Source organism: Clarias gariepinus, chromosome 1, assembly GCF_024256425.1.
Source record: "Clarias gariepinus isolate MV-2021 ecotype Netherlands chromosome 1, CGAR_prim_01v2, whole genome shotgun sequence".
Classification (NCBI taxonomy): domain Eukaryota; kingdom Metazoa; phylum Chordata; class Actinopteri; order Siluriformes; family Clariidae; genus Clarias; species Clarias gariepinus.
In genome coordinates this window covers 36,510,704-36,524,591 of record NC_071100.1, presented here as the reverse complement: position 1 = coordinate 36,524,591, position 13,888 = coordinate 36,510,704, and the positions used below count along the sequence as shown (strand labels likewise).

The window sequence follows — 13,888 nt, the reverse complement described above, 5'->3', positions numbered from 1 at the left end:
CACATCACACTGTTAATTAATGTGTAGATTATCTCCAGCTAGTTGCAGAGAGGTGGTGGCAGGAGGCTTGAAATATGTGCTCAATAACTTCCAAACAGATTTCACTAAATCACTGTGAAAAAAAGTTGTATGTTTACAAATGTATTTGTATTGTAGTAATACTAACATTTAAATTAATATAACCTCTAACCCCCACATGCACACGTTGTATTTATGTCTGTCTTATTTACATTGAAGATCATACAGGTTTTTAATTCATAACCTTCTATAGTCTTTTTTGTAATGAAAATTATATTTCTGTGTTTTCTCATACTGTAACACTATTTACAAAAATACACTCACATCAAGATCTGATACTCTTCCTTATGAAGCATCAAATTTGGTTCAAATATTGATAGTACTCCCTACCGTGTACTCAAATTCCTAGTGCTTATGTTACTTTTACTGAGAATAAGAATAACTTAGACTTTTAAAATATTATAAAATATTGTTCTTGTTTAAGTAGAAATATCAAATTACTGGTGCTAAAACTTATTTTCACTAGATTCCACTGAAACTCCACTTAATGCCTCTCTCAGTAGTTATCTATAATGTGCATCGAATGGTATTTACCAGAAGGCACCCCTTGACAAACAATTATGTGCGCCTATGCTATCACACTGTATCCTGCGGTCTAAAATATCTTCAGACAGCAGCGCTCCTTCATGATGATCCCCAAAGCACATAAACAGCTAGTTACTGATCCGCCAGCTGGAAGCCACTTTCCATTAGTACTTGAGGCCGCTCAATGTGCGCATAAGAGTGTTCTTGACCCTTGCGTGTAAATATGACAGTATAAAGTTTTCCCAGGGGACAGATCCATAGTTTTGGTCTGCTCTGTCACAGTGACTTGTTTTTTCAGGACTGCTGTTCCAGTGTGCTGGGTAGCAGGCACAGATGGTTCGTCAGTTTGAACCATGGTCGAGACAACCAGAATGGGTCTGTCAACACACTAATCTCTCAGATGTGCTCCAGTTTGATCCACTGCATTGGTACAGTAAATCAAACAGCTAAATAAAAGTTGGGGACATTTGTTTTTTACAGCTTTCAATAGTTGTAGGGAGAACATCTAGAAACATTTATTGAAGAAGAGACAAATGGCTTGCCTTTTAGGCTCAGATGCAAGCATTCTTTTGTCACTACTTTAGTGCATTTTAAAACATCGGTCTGACAGGTACTAAGCTTTCAAGCAACACTGAAATGGACTAATGTGCAGCGTTCCCAGGTTTATTTACTTGAGTCAGCTATTACTATCGCAGCCATACAGTATGTAGAAACTCTGCATGTGTGTCGTACAGTATGTGTCTTTTCATGATTAGCCACCAGAAGTTGCACTCTTTTGAAATCTAGCAAGACCTTTGGCTCCATTTAAGCTCACCATTTAAGGAGTCCACTGCAAGATTTTTTAGCAAAGCAGTGAAGACCGCAAGGGCCCTCTGCGGGAGCATGCTGTGGAGAAGACTGTCAAGTGAACTGTCTGCGAAGCAGAATCACATCACACAAAGTTCATTGGACAGGCAGTCTATGATATTCTGTTCACCTTCTGAGAAATCTGCAATGCCGGGCAAGAACAGCATCAAGTTGGAGCTAACTGAAGCGTGGCCAGCTTGAATGCATAGAGAAGGCTTTTGCATTGGAGAGAGAAGTACATTGACCTGGTCAGTGACTGCTAGAGACAAGGCTGAGAAGCTGTGCTTGCCTGTAAGCCTGTCTTGAGACTTTAGAACACGGTCCTTCAACCTACTTTGAAACATGCATTATAGAAAAAGGGCCAAGCATGGCAACGCGGGTGCAGCAAAGCTTGCAGGGAGCTTCGGATCTGGAAAAGAAACCAGACTTTTGGGTTACTGCTGCTAGGAGACAAAATGAGACCTGATTATCCTCAGCTAGGGCACTTGTGTAAGGGTATCATGATGGTGATACTTCAGGAGGGTGTCGTGATGGTGAATAATAAAATAAATAAAACAATAGAAATAAATACATTAATAAATCAATAAATAATGGCCTTTGGCCCTGATGTGCCTTTGCTACGTATAGCAATAGGATGCGTACGCATGCATTATGGCAATAACATTACCTTTAAATATAATATTTTTATTTTTAATTACTCTGTTCGTGCTGCACAACTGAAAAAATACACAATCAACTGTTATGTGAATGGTCTAGAAAAAAGTGACAAGGATATTATTTAGAACCCAATTTTCTTTATAACGTTTTTTTATTTTTATGCTGTTGAGAACATCAAGTGATGGCTTCTGTTGTTCCTATAGCCAATTTGTTTTTTATGGGTTTTTATGGGTTTGACTAACCATCCTCTTTACTCCTTTGGGCTTTGGGTCCAGTAATTTGTTGAGTGATTTATATGAGCATGGGGTTGAGGGCCTTGGCTAAGGGCCCAACAGTGGCAACCTGCAGTGGCGGGGCTTGAGCTCCTGACCCCAGAGCCTTAACTGCCTGAGCCTCCACTGCTCCCTTATATTGTTACACTACATTACATTGAATAATACGTTTTAAAAATATGTCATATAAATAATATTCTTTCTCACATCACTCTACCTTAAGTATACTTCTCAGTTTCAGAGGAAAAAAAACCTAAATGAAAATAGTGAGATATACAGAAATATACTGATATACGTATACTGATATAGTGGGAGTAAAACTGAAAAGGGTGTTATTTTCCACTTTTGTGGCTGCTGTCATTCCAGTTTTATGACCTGCTCATCACATTTTGCAACAAAAGTCTCTTCTGAAAATGACGTTTTAATTACTGCTTTTTCAGTTTTTACAAAAAAGACACAGTGCTTCATACAGTCAGCTATTATACGACCACTGAATGGGTTTGAAAATGAACGACAAAAAAACTACAGTGAGGGAACAGGCTTTTGAAAGTATGTCAGTAAGGAGAACATGATTTCAACGGGAAAAGATTGTATACCGAAGTCAAAGATCAACCACTGCTTTAGGCGTATAGGCATATATTTTTTACGCCTGTCAGAATGAACACCATCATATGTATAATGTGTATGACTGTGTTAAAATTACTCTAATGTGTTTAATGTACATATATTACACGTGATACGAGTCTCACACCAAGAGTAACTGTCAATGTGGTCCAAGTGAAATAACAGAAGCTGGGCACAGCAGAGTGAGAACGCCCACAGGAGCCAACTGTAGTGTTTTTTTCAGACTGAAGTGATGGAAAACAATTGTTTTAAAAGGCCCATCTAAGTGCTTACTGTTAGAGGGAACAAATGATCCTACGTTGTTGTCCTCAGTTCTATTATTTGCCTGTAACTCTTGATACAAGAGTTTGTGCTTCGTACCATTTTACCAAAATATTTGACATATGATCAATTTTAACAGTAATACACATTCATCCAAGATTCACAACAATCTTATTATTGAATATTTGATAATAATTTATTTAAACAGATATTTATTTGTTTTAGTGGCATGGTCTCATAGTGGTTAACCTTGTGGCCTCACACTTTGAGGGACGAGGGTTCAGATCCCACCATTGCAACTGTATGCATGGAGTTTGCGTGTTCTCCACACGCTTGGTGGGTTTCCTCTGAGTACTCTGGTTTCCTCCCACAGTCTAAAGACATGCGGATTAGTCTAACAGTGTTTTCAAATTGTCTGTAGTGTGTGACTGAGCATGTGCTTGTACCCTACGATGGATGGCCACCTCATGTCTCAAGCCTCCCAGGATAGGCTCCATGTGAAGCCATTTAATCACTGTAAAGTTACATTTAAAGTTGAATTGCATTCCAAAAGACAATTACTTTTGACCCATTCAGATGGGAAGCTGACATTGCAAGTGCTATAAGCTTGGGAGGTTTTCCATGAGAGCGTACCCAAAATGACAATCCTGCCAATTTAAATTTCCCACTTAAAAATAATATGATTATGGCCTGAGTAGGCTAGCAAAATTTTCCTAGTGAAACAAAAACAAAGAAGAAGAAATGCAGAATATGGACCAGTAGGTTGCTATTAGAATTCCCTTAACCGACCCAATTGACTGATCAATTAAATACCAGTTCTGCTACCATGTAAAAAACTGGACTGAGTCATGAATTTATATATATAATTTTTTAAAGAGCTGTTAAAAGACCACACGACAGAGCTGTCTTTGAACCCATACCTGGTTATTATGTCCTACTTTAACACATCCATCCTTCTATCTTGTAACCTCTGTAGTCCAACTAGGGGCCGTGAAGGCCAATGGTGACCATTGTATTTATTCCCATTTCTATGACCATGGTAGAACCTCTGGTCAACATTCACACATGCATTCACTCACTACAGCCTAATCTGCATGTCTTTGGACTGTGGGAGGATTCCCGGAGTACCTAGAGGAAACCCAACAAGCATGGAGGAGAACAAACTCCACAGGAATGAAACCCAATGAAGGTGAAAGGTGATCATGTGATCCATTGCTGTAGAAATAGGCATGACATCACAAAAGTCCTCCATTTGTGTACGAACTTCTCATTTCTATGTACATGGTATGAACACTCCTGGCACTGTCATGGTGTCATGATCCTCTGATCATTTGTGTGCACTTGTGGTAAACTTCATTCCCAAGCTACATTATTCATATAGTTGTGATGACATTTACCTGTACCTTACTATTGATTAGTGTGTCTATTTACAGGTATATTGCTTGTTTCAGTTGTTTTTTGTCTTGTATCCCTACTGTTACTGTCTTGTATCCTTACTGCTTAGTTTTCCCAGTTAGATCTCTCTTAAGGCTGTCCTGTTCCTCTTAGTATTAAGCATTTGCTAACTTCCTACTCCACTTGAATAAACCAGCACCTGCTTTTGCATCCTGCCTCTCCTCCCTGGTATAGTACGATATTCAAGTCGCAGCGCATAAAGATGACTCACTATTTGCATGGTGACGATACTGTGTCGTTTCGGCTCAGTCATCATTTGAAACATCACTTGAACTTTCCCAGCAAATTATCAACTAAATTAGTAATGAAACCAGACAAACAACTGCACACCCACATACGCACACATTTATATCTCTGTTCGACTGACTGCTCTAGCAATTTACAATCAAGCAGACTCCTGATTGTCTGAGAATATGTCTTTGTGTGTGTGTGTGTGTGTGTGTGTGCATGTGGTTTTGGGGGGTAGACAATTACACATTACACAAAATGTCAGTATTAATCAGTGTTGTAGCTCTTGATACAATATAAAGCCATTTACCCAAACAGGATGAAAGATTTTGCATACACGCACCCACAGCGCATCACCCTCTCCTGTCCATCCCTGTTACTATCTTAATGTTCAATGACATTTTCTCCTTTTTTGCTAATTTCATCTTTAATGTGTTTTCTTATTCCCTTTCAATCTTCATATTGATGCTCTCTGAAGGTTTGATGGAATGAACACTTCAGTAAGTGACGGCTCACTCACTCACTCACTCACACTCATCTTCTATACCGCTTTATTCTGTATTTAGGGTCGCAGGGATCTGGAGCCTATCCCAGGAGGCTTAGGGCACAAGGCAGGGTACACCCCGGACAGGGTTCCAGTCCATCGCAGGGCACACACACATGTACACAAATGGACAATTTGGGAACGCCAGTTAGCCTAAACTGCATATCTTTGGACTGTTGGAGGAAACCGGAGTACCCAGAGGAAACCCATGTACACAGAGACAGAAATCGACCCTGGCGAGGAATCAAACCCAGACCCTGGAGATGCAAGGCGACAGTGCTAACCACTACACCACCATCTGTCTTATAATTGTTTTAAAACACTGCACCACTATTCAGATTTTTTTCATTATTTAAGAATTTGTGTTGTATTTTGCTTCAAATCATAGTACTGCCATAGAAAGATCCTGTTGGACCGCATAATGCACAACTCTATGACTATATTTTGCAAACATGAAACTGATGGACTAAAACATCATTCTAATCCATCCCATGAAACTTGCTTGCATTTCAGTTGTGCAATAAATGCGATTATCACAAACTATAACAGCATGAGTAGATATTAAAAATGAGTCTAAACAGAATGTTGTAACACATACGTTTTAAAAACCTTAAATATCTTAAAGCATCTCAGTCAGCAAGAACTATGAATGATTCATTAACTCTAGTAAAATTATAATAAAAATGTTAAAAGAGTAAGGTCTGAACCGGGAATATAAAGGGTTAACTGAAGCTTTTTATTTTTACCGCAGGATATGGCACTATTTTGTAAAAACTAAGTGAGAGATTATACTGTTATCTTTTTTTATCTTGGTTGTATATAAGTAGTGTGTGTGTGTGTGTGTGAGAGAGAGAGAGAGAGAGAGAGAGAGAGAGATGGGGATGAATAGCTTTAAACTAAGTACTATGCCAGAAATTAGGCCATAAAGTTGTTATTCCACAGAGGACAAGTGCACTTACTAGGCTGAAATAACAGTATGGAAAATGGAGCACCGAATGTGGCTTTGAGGTGTCTTTCTGCAAACAGGTCAGCATTATAAAACTGTGTGTTGTAGTGTGCTTGACAGATGCTGCAGAGCCAAATAGGTGTTTACTTTTAAAATACACGTCTGATTACTTAACACACAGTTACCTAAATAACTACTACTAAAACCTTTTTTTTGGTTTCTGTCATGCACATAAATTGCTCAGTTCCATTTTTCCAGACTAGGAATTTCCTGAAGTAGATGGTTTTTAAGACCTCATTTAATATTTGTCAGAATTGGAACAAGTATAGGATAAAAAGTTGTATTTTATATTTAAAGAAATGTCCAGATCTTAACTGCAAAATTTGGTTAAGCGGTTGTCAAACCTACAATAATTTGCATACATTGCATTTTAAAAATATAACACAATTATTATAACAATTTAATAACTGCTATGAGAGATAAGGATATTCAATTACACAGAATAATAAACAGATAAAATGCTTAAGCGACCTAAAAATTAAGATGTCACTTTGATAAAATAAATAGTACTATAGAATGAAAATTTAAAGAAAAAAAAAAGATTTTTTAAATAAAAGTATAATAAAAATAAAATTATATGATAAAAAATAGTTTTTTGAACTTTTCAATGTTTTAAAAATGAAATAGAATTAAAATAGAAAGAAAGAAATTAAGTAAGATTTACATACTGTTCAGAAAGAAATTGTAAAATCAAAGGTATAAATGTGTAAGAATATAGTATATAAAATAGTGTAAAAAATAAGTTGTGTGGGTGCGACATCAGCAGTCTGATTGAAACATGGTACTGTATGAAATGGAATGATACTGATATGTGTGTTAGCAGTGGTGTGGTTGTCCATGTTCCAAAGTACAGTTAGTCCTCATTTATGTGTAAACAAGGACCAGAAATGTGCAACATATGAGCAGCGTACAAATGTGCAACGTATTAAGTAATATGAGACATCCTGACTATGATGTGTAAGCAGGAACGCAGGGTTTGTGTTCATTGTGTGAAGAAACAAAAAAAGAATCTCCTGTGTTCAGTTCTTTGTGGTGTTCTGGTTGAGGGGCCAAATAGCCTGCAGGAAGAAGCTTCTCCTCATTCTCTCTGTGTTGGCTTTCGGGAAGCTGAAGTGCTTCCCTGACGTCAACAGAGAAAACTGAAAATTGTTGATGTGGCTGAGGAATTTTATGTTACCCTGTGTTATTTGAGTGTGTTAAGACCTTAAAAAAGGCCATCGCCACAACGTGCACACATCACACACTATACAGGACTAATTTATGTTTGGGCCCTGTGATTGTTAAGATTTGTAATGCGTGTGTATGTATGTGTGCGTGTGTGTAATGTATGAGTGTCTTTGTGTGTGTGTGTGTGTGTACATGCATGTGTTTGTGTGTGTGCGCATGTGTGTGTACGTGTGTGTGAGATTTGTTTATGTGTGTGTGTTAACATTTTTGATGTGTATGTGTGTACAATAGGCTGCAGATGCTGGAGGAAAAGCATCACACTATGATGTCACTCAATGTGATGTCACTCAATGTGATGTCACTGAACGTGATGTCACTTAACATGATGTCACTGAACATAATGTCACTCAATATAATGGCGCACAGAAAGGTATGAATCATTTTTCTGTGTAAGTTTAAGACATTTAAGACATATTACGGCTGACCCATTTGAGATATCAAAAACCCCTCCACAACTTTGCATCCTCAATGTCTTTAGATCACATTGGCCTGGTTTGGTGACCATAGTATAAATTCCCTAGGAGGAGTATATATCAAAATCTATCAAGTGCATTTTTGCAAACGACCTAAAATAAATGACTTCCTGTTAAGTTGAGCCCAGGACATGCGCTCTAAATGTGTACTGAGTTTCGTGCGCCTTTGTGAAAGCGTGTATGAGCTATCCAGCAAAATCCTTGTGTGGGCCACGAGACCCTCAGGAATCCTAATGGCACCATATTTCAACCTGTCTGCCAATTTTCATGAGTTTTGAGCATGTTCAGACCCACAAAAAGTCCAAAAGGGTGAAAAAAAAGGTCCTGCGAACCCTATAGTGCTTGGGCCCTAATAATCCTTGAAAAAATAAGAGGGTCCTGCACAACTTATAGTGATTGTGCCCTAATTATTGAGCTGTTGCCTTCCAGACATGTCTGGTCCAGCTTGAAGTGTGCTGCTGCCGATGGCCCTGCATCAATAGTCCATACACAACACCTTGGGTTTACTCTGGATGGTATCACACAGACATCCTAAAGATGCCAGTGGATGTTCTTTCTTAGACAGTTCGAAGACAGAAATTACTAAGCACACCCCTTACTGAAGTCTCCACTATGATCATTTTGATTATTGTAAGGAATATTCCTCGCACTGGCTTGCAAGTCTAGTGGGAAGTGTTGTGATTCTTATAGGAAACTTTACACTGGGGCCCAACAAAAAAGCTGTTTGGTTTATTGGCTATTTGATTATTGCGCCTGCAGGAGCAGAAATAATCCAAGCAGCATTATTACTTAACCTTATAGATTAACTTTATGTGGGCTATATGAGGAACATTTTAAAGTGACAGACATTAGACAGTATTTCAGCCCTGAGGTAACCCTGGCTGTCGGTTTGCTATCAAGAACTGTAAAATGGTTAGTGATTTTATGCACCGCAAAGCTCTGTTGGTCTTAAATCTTTAGCTGTTATCATAATCATGGACTGTATCTTAAATGAAAAACTCTGTAATTATGTTTAAAAGTATTTGCTGATTTAGAATCTTCAGAAGACACACAACAGATGTTTCAGTAAGTCTAGATTCAACTTTAAAACCACTGAACAACAATTAAATATAATTGAACAAATCGCTCAATTTCAACCTAGAACTATACATAAGTATACAACTTGAAACACAGCACTGTGTAGTGAACATATACAGTATGGCCGGGAAATTTGTCTGTTCATCCCCTGCAATAGATAGCAGAAATCGTGGATTATCTGCATGAAAAGTTAATATAAATCCCTGCTCCAATGTAATTATTATTTTGGCCAATCTTTACTCACTTAAGAATGCCACAGGTTAGTCAGTTGAATTATTTGTATGTAATTTTATGATAATAATGCATTTATAATACAATTATATTAGTCATTGTTTTAGATACTTGTTATGCTTTACAGTGCTTTATAAAAACCCTATTACCTACTGTATTTAAGACAAAAAGGATTATCAAAATTTACATAGATTAATATGGTAATCTATTAATTAATGTGTTATCTAATGTAGGATTGACATGAGTATATTTAAAGTAAGAGAAACCAAATATAGTTTAAAATGATTCTTTAATTCTATAATTGCCAAATCTTTCTCATTTTGGTAACTAATGTCTGCTTAATCATGCTCATTCCTATGATTTAGTTTGCTTTTATGATATAGAGGCTATTATTATTATTATTATTATTATTATTATTATTATTGATATTATTGATATTATTGTTATTGTAGAAAATGCATGCAAATCCAAAACATCATAAAAACTAGCAAACACAGACAAATTTAGTAAGGCAATTAATCAAAACCAGCAAAAACAAACACAATAAAATAAGTCTTGCTATGTCAGATAAAAGAATGCTAAGCATTCACTTCTCTCCAAGTGTGGGGTCGAAGTATTTTTATATGGGCTGTAAGAGTGACAGCTAGCACATGCGTATGATCAAAACTCTGGTGACTGGGAACCTGACACACTGCGCATGGCTGGAGACTAGAGTTGAGACTAGAGTTGACTAGAGACTGTGACATGATTTGGAGGCTGTGGCTCTGGGGAAGGGAGTTTCCCTGTGACTCAGGTGTTTCCCTAATTTCAGGTAATCAATAAAGTTTATTCTGGTCTTTGGCATGCAAATATGCAAGGATCCAAAATTAACCCAAAGGTTAAAACACTATGCAATACAATCCCATAAAATGATGCAAGACTCAACTATTTCCATAAAATCACCTTATCTGTTGAAGTGTTCATCGAACTTTATTTTGGTTTTCGGCATTTGACACTAAAGAATTGGTAGGTCTATAAAACCAATACCGTGTCATTTGCATAATTCATGTGTATATGGTTTGGTTGAGATACTCGAAATATATTTGTTTATCTAAAAGTATATAAAATTGTTGACAAAACACAGCAATGTGCAGTAGCTATACTATCACATCACAGAGAACATTTTTTACTCGTTGATGGTTTGTAGTTTCCAAAAAAAGGATTGAGGAGTGTGTATGTCGTCGGGAGGCTTGACAATCTTGGTCGAAACCATAAATCACAATATTGGCCATGGCCCTTAAAATTATAAAAAAAAATAACTTCTATAAAAAGCTTTAGAATTAAGGTCAACTGAACTGGGAAAAATCAGATAATACTGTACTGTTCCCGAAAATAATTTGTGAAGATTGGTTTGTTTTACTCTTCATGCATTAAAATGGGAATGGTGGAGTTAATCTTCAAATGACATCTAAAGACATATCTGTTTCTTAGCCATTTGAGTTGAAAAAAGCACAGGGGACGTTTGGATTGCCCTAAGTAAGCGGTAGATCACTTCCTGCACAACACCCTGAGCGACCCAGACAGAGAGCAAGAGTTAGGGCCACAGACAGCCCTCTTGAAGGTACCAGCACCACTAGTTGAGTTCAACACTTCAGAACCCACCTGGCAAGAAGTTCAAGAGGTGGTAACAGCAGCCAGAGTAAGTTCTGAGTAAGTCCAGCCAGAGTAAGTCCAGGTCCCAGTCAAGTAAGGTGTATAAGCACTGCCCAGGACTCAGTCGAATCCTCTGGAAGATTCTCAGAGTGATTTGGCGAAGAGGGATCATCGCAGAACAGTGGAGGCAGGCAGAGGGTGTCTGGATCCCTACAGTTCTTCCAATCCATCTCACTCCTCAGTGTGGAGGGAAAAATCTTCTTTAGCATTTTAGCTAGAAGGATGACAGACTTTCTACTAAAGAATGTTTATATTGACACATCGGTACAGAAGGGCGGTATTCCTGGAGTGGCAGGGTGCCTGGAACATACTGGAGTCACCACAAAATTGATAAGGAAAGCATGAGGGAAATGGAGATTTAGCTGTGCTTTGGCTGGACCTTGCCAATGCATATGGGTCAATCCCTCACAAGCTGGTTGAGATGACTCTAGACAGACACCATGTACCCTGTAAGATTAAGGATCTCATTCTGGATTATTACAGTAACTTCAGGCTGAAAGTTACTTCAGGGGGCATTACATCAAACTGGCATCGGCTCGAGAAAGGGATAATTACTGGCTGTACAAATTCTGTGATCCTTTTTGCTCTCGCGATGAATATGTTGGTCAAGGCTGCTGAAACATGCAGAGGCCCCCTGTCCAAGTCTGGGATCCGGCAGCCCTCAATCAGAGCCTTTATGGATGATTTGACAGTCACCACTACCTCAGTGCCTGGGTGCAGGTGAATTCTTCAGGACCTGGTTAAGCTCATTTCTTGGGCTAGAATGAGGTTCAAGCCAACAAAATCCAGGTCTATGGTACTGAAGAGAGGGAAAGTGGTGGACAAGTTTCGCTTCTCAGTGGATGGCGTAACAATACCATCAATTAATGAGATACCCACTAGCCTAGGTAAGGTTTTTGACTGAAGCCTCAGAGACACTGCGTCAGTCCAGACAACGATCAAGAAGCTGGAAGCTTGGTTGTTGGCAGTAGATGCGTCTGGTTTACCTGGCAGATTCAAAGCATGGATATACTAGCATGGCATCTATTCACAGATTCTTTGGCCGCTGTTGGTGTACGAAGTGTCGATGTCTACAGTAGAGGCCCTGGAGAGGAAGATCAGCTGCCATCTCTGAAGATGGCTTGGCCTGCCTCGCAGACTAACGAGTGTAGCACTATATGGCAGGAGTAATAAGCTTCAGCTACCATCAGCAGCCTGAAGGAGGAGTTCAGGATTTTTCGTATAAGAGAGGTTCTAGAGTAACAGCAGCAGGTATTGAAATGCGAACAGGAAGGAAGTGGAGAGCACAAGAGGGACTGGAGTTTGCAGAGTCTCGGCTGAGACACAAGGCACTTGTGGGCACAGTGGCAATGGGACGAGCAAGACTGGGAGCAATCCCAAAGCCACAGTACAACAAGGCTCAGGGCAAGGCGAGATGAGACTTGGTCCTAGAGGAAGTCCGAGCAGGTGTCGAGGAGGTGAGGACCAGCAGGGCGGTGAGCATGTGGCAGCAAGGGGCATGGACGAGGTGGGAAAGAACACTGGAGAGGAAGATCACCTGGAATGACATCTGGAAGGCAGAGCCACAGCGTATTAAGTTCCTGGTCCAAGCTGTTTACGACGTGCTCCCTAGCCCAACCAACCTGCATGTTTGGGGAAAGAGTAAAGTCTCAACGTGTTCACTCTGTCCTGGACGAGGGTCCCTGGAGCATATTCTGAGTACCTGCCCATCTGACCTTGGAGAGGGCTGCCGACTGCCGAAGGAAGGGCTGGAAAGCTTGCTGTGAGCCCATAGAAGTAGAGTGCAGAGGCTTTGCCGCTCGCTCCCTGTGTAAGATCTTTGCCTGGCTTGAAATCACAGGAGCTGCAAAGAGGAGAGCCATTAAGTCCATCACAGAAGCTGCAGAAAGAGCCTCGAGGTGGATTTGGATCAAGAGGTCCGCAAAGTAGGCCAGTGCTGCTGGGACACAAGTTGTGGCGTGATCAACCCCGGCTGGGTCACCTGAGAGAGGGTGTCTGATGTTGTGAGACCCGAAACACCCGGTGATCTCAAGAAACATCACTGATGATGTGTCCCAGCGCATCCAGAGATGTATCTAAGTACTAATGTAATTTACACATCTGTCAAATGGCCCATCAGAGGGCCACAAGAAACATTTTGGCTTCACTTTTGACTCTGTGACATCCATCTGTACATACCATAATTTGTAAGAGTTTACTAAATTAGCACATTTTTATATAATTTATCTGTTTTATTACTCTCTTCCGAAAATTCTCAAACTGTAAGGGGATCTCCTGTGCATGACACTTCAAGTCATTCCACAGGTCTCTGATAGAATTTATATAATTCCAAAACATTTAACTTGTTTTTTTTTTTTTTTTTTTACTTTGGACTTTTGGTTTCCATTTTGCCACAAAGTTTGGCAAATTTTAGTACATGTAAAGAATTTGAGAGAGGGTTGTCAAATGCAGAGAGCGATGGGTACCTCCCTGATTTTGCTTCAACTCTTGAAATGTTTCTTCAGGTCTCTTGGCAGCCTGTCTGTAGTTTACTTCTTTTACTTTTTTATCAATTTTGAAAGGATGTCCTGTTCTTTGGTAATGTCATTATTGCTTCAGATAGTAGAGGTTTGTAAAATAGTACGTTTAGGTGGCTGGTGATGATATGAACTATTTCAGATGTCTAATGTACACTCTGCTTATAGTCATATTA

The 13,888-nt window shown here is 39.2% G+C and overlaps 1 pseudogene; it reads left to right on the top strand.

The window, feature by feature from the left end:
• The first annotated feature begins 1,485 nt into the window (after positions 1-1,485).
• On the top strand, positions 1,486-12,962 carry LOC128521035 (uncharacterized; annotated as a pseudogene).
• The last annotated feature ends 926 nt before the right edge of the window (positions 12,963-13,888 follow it).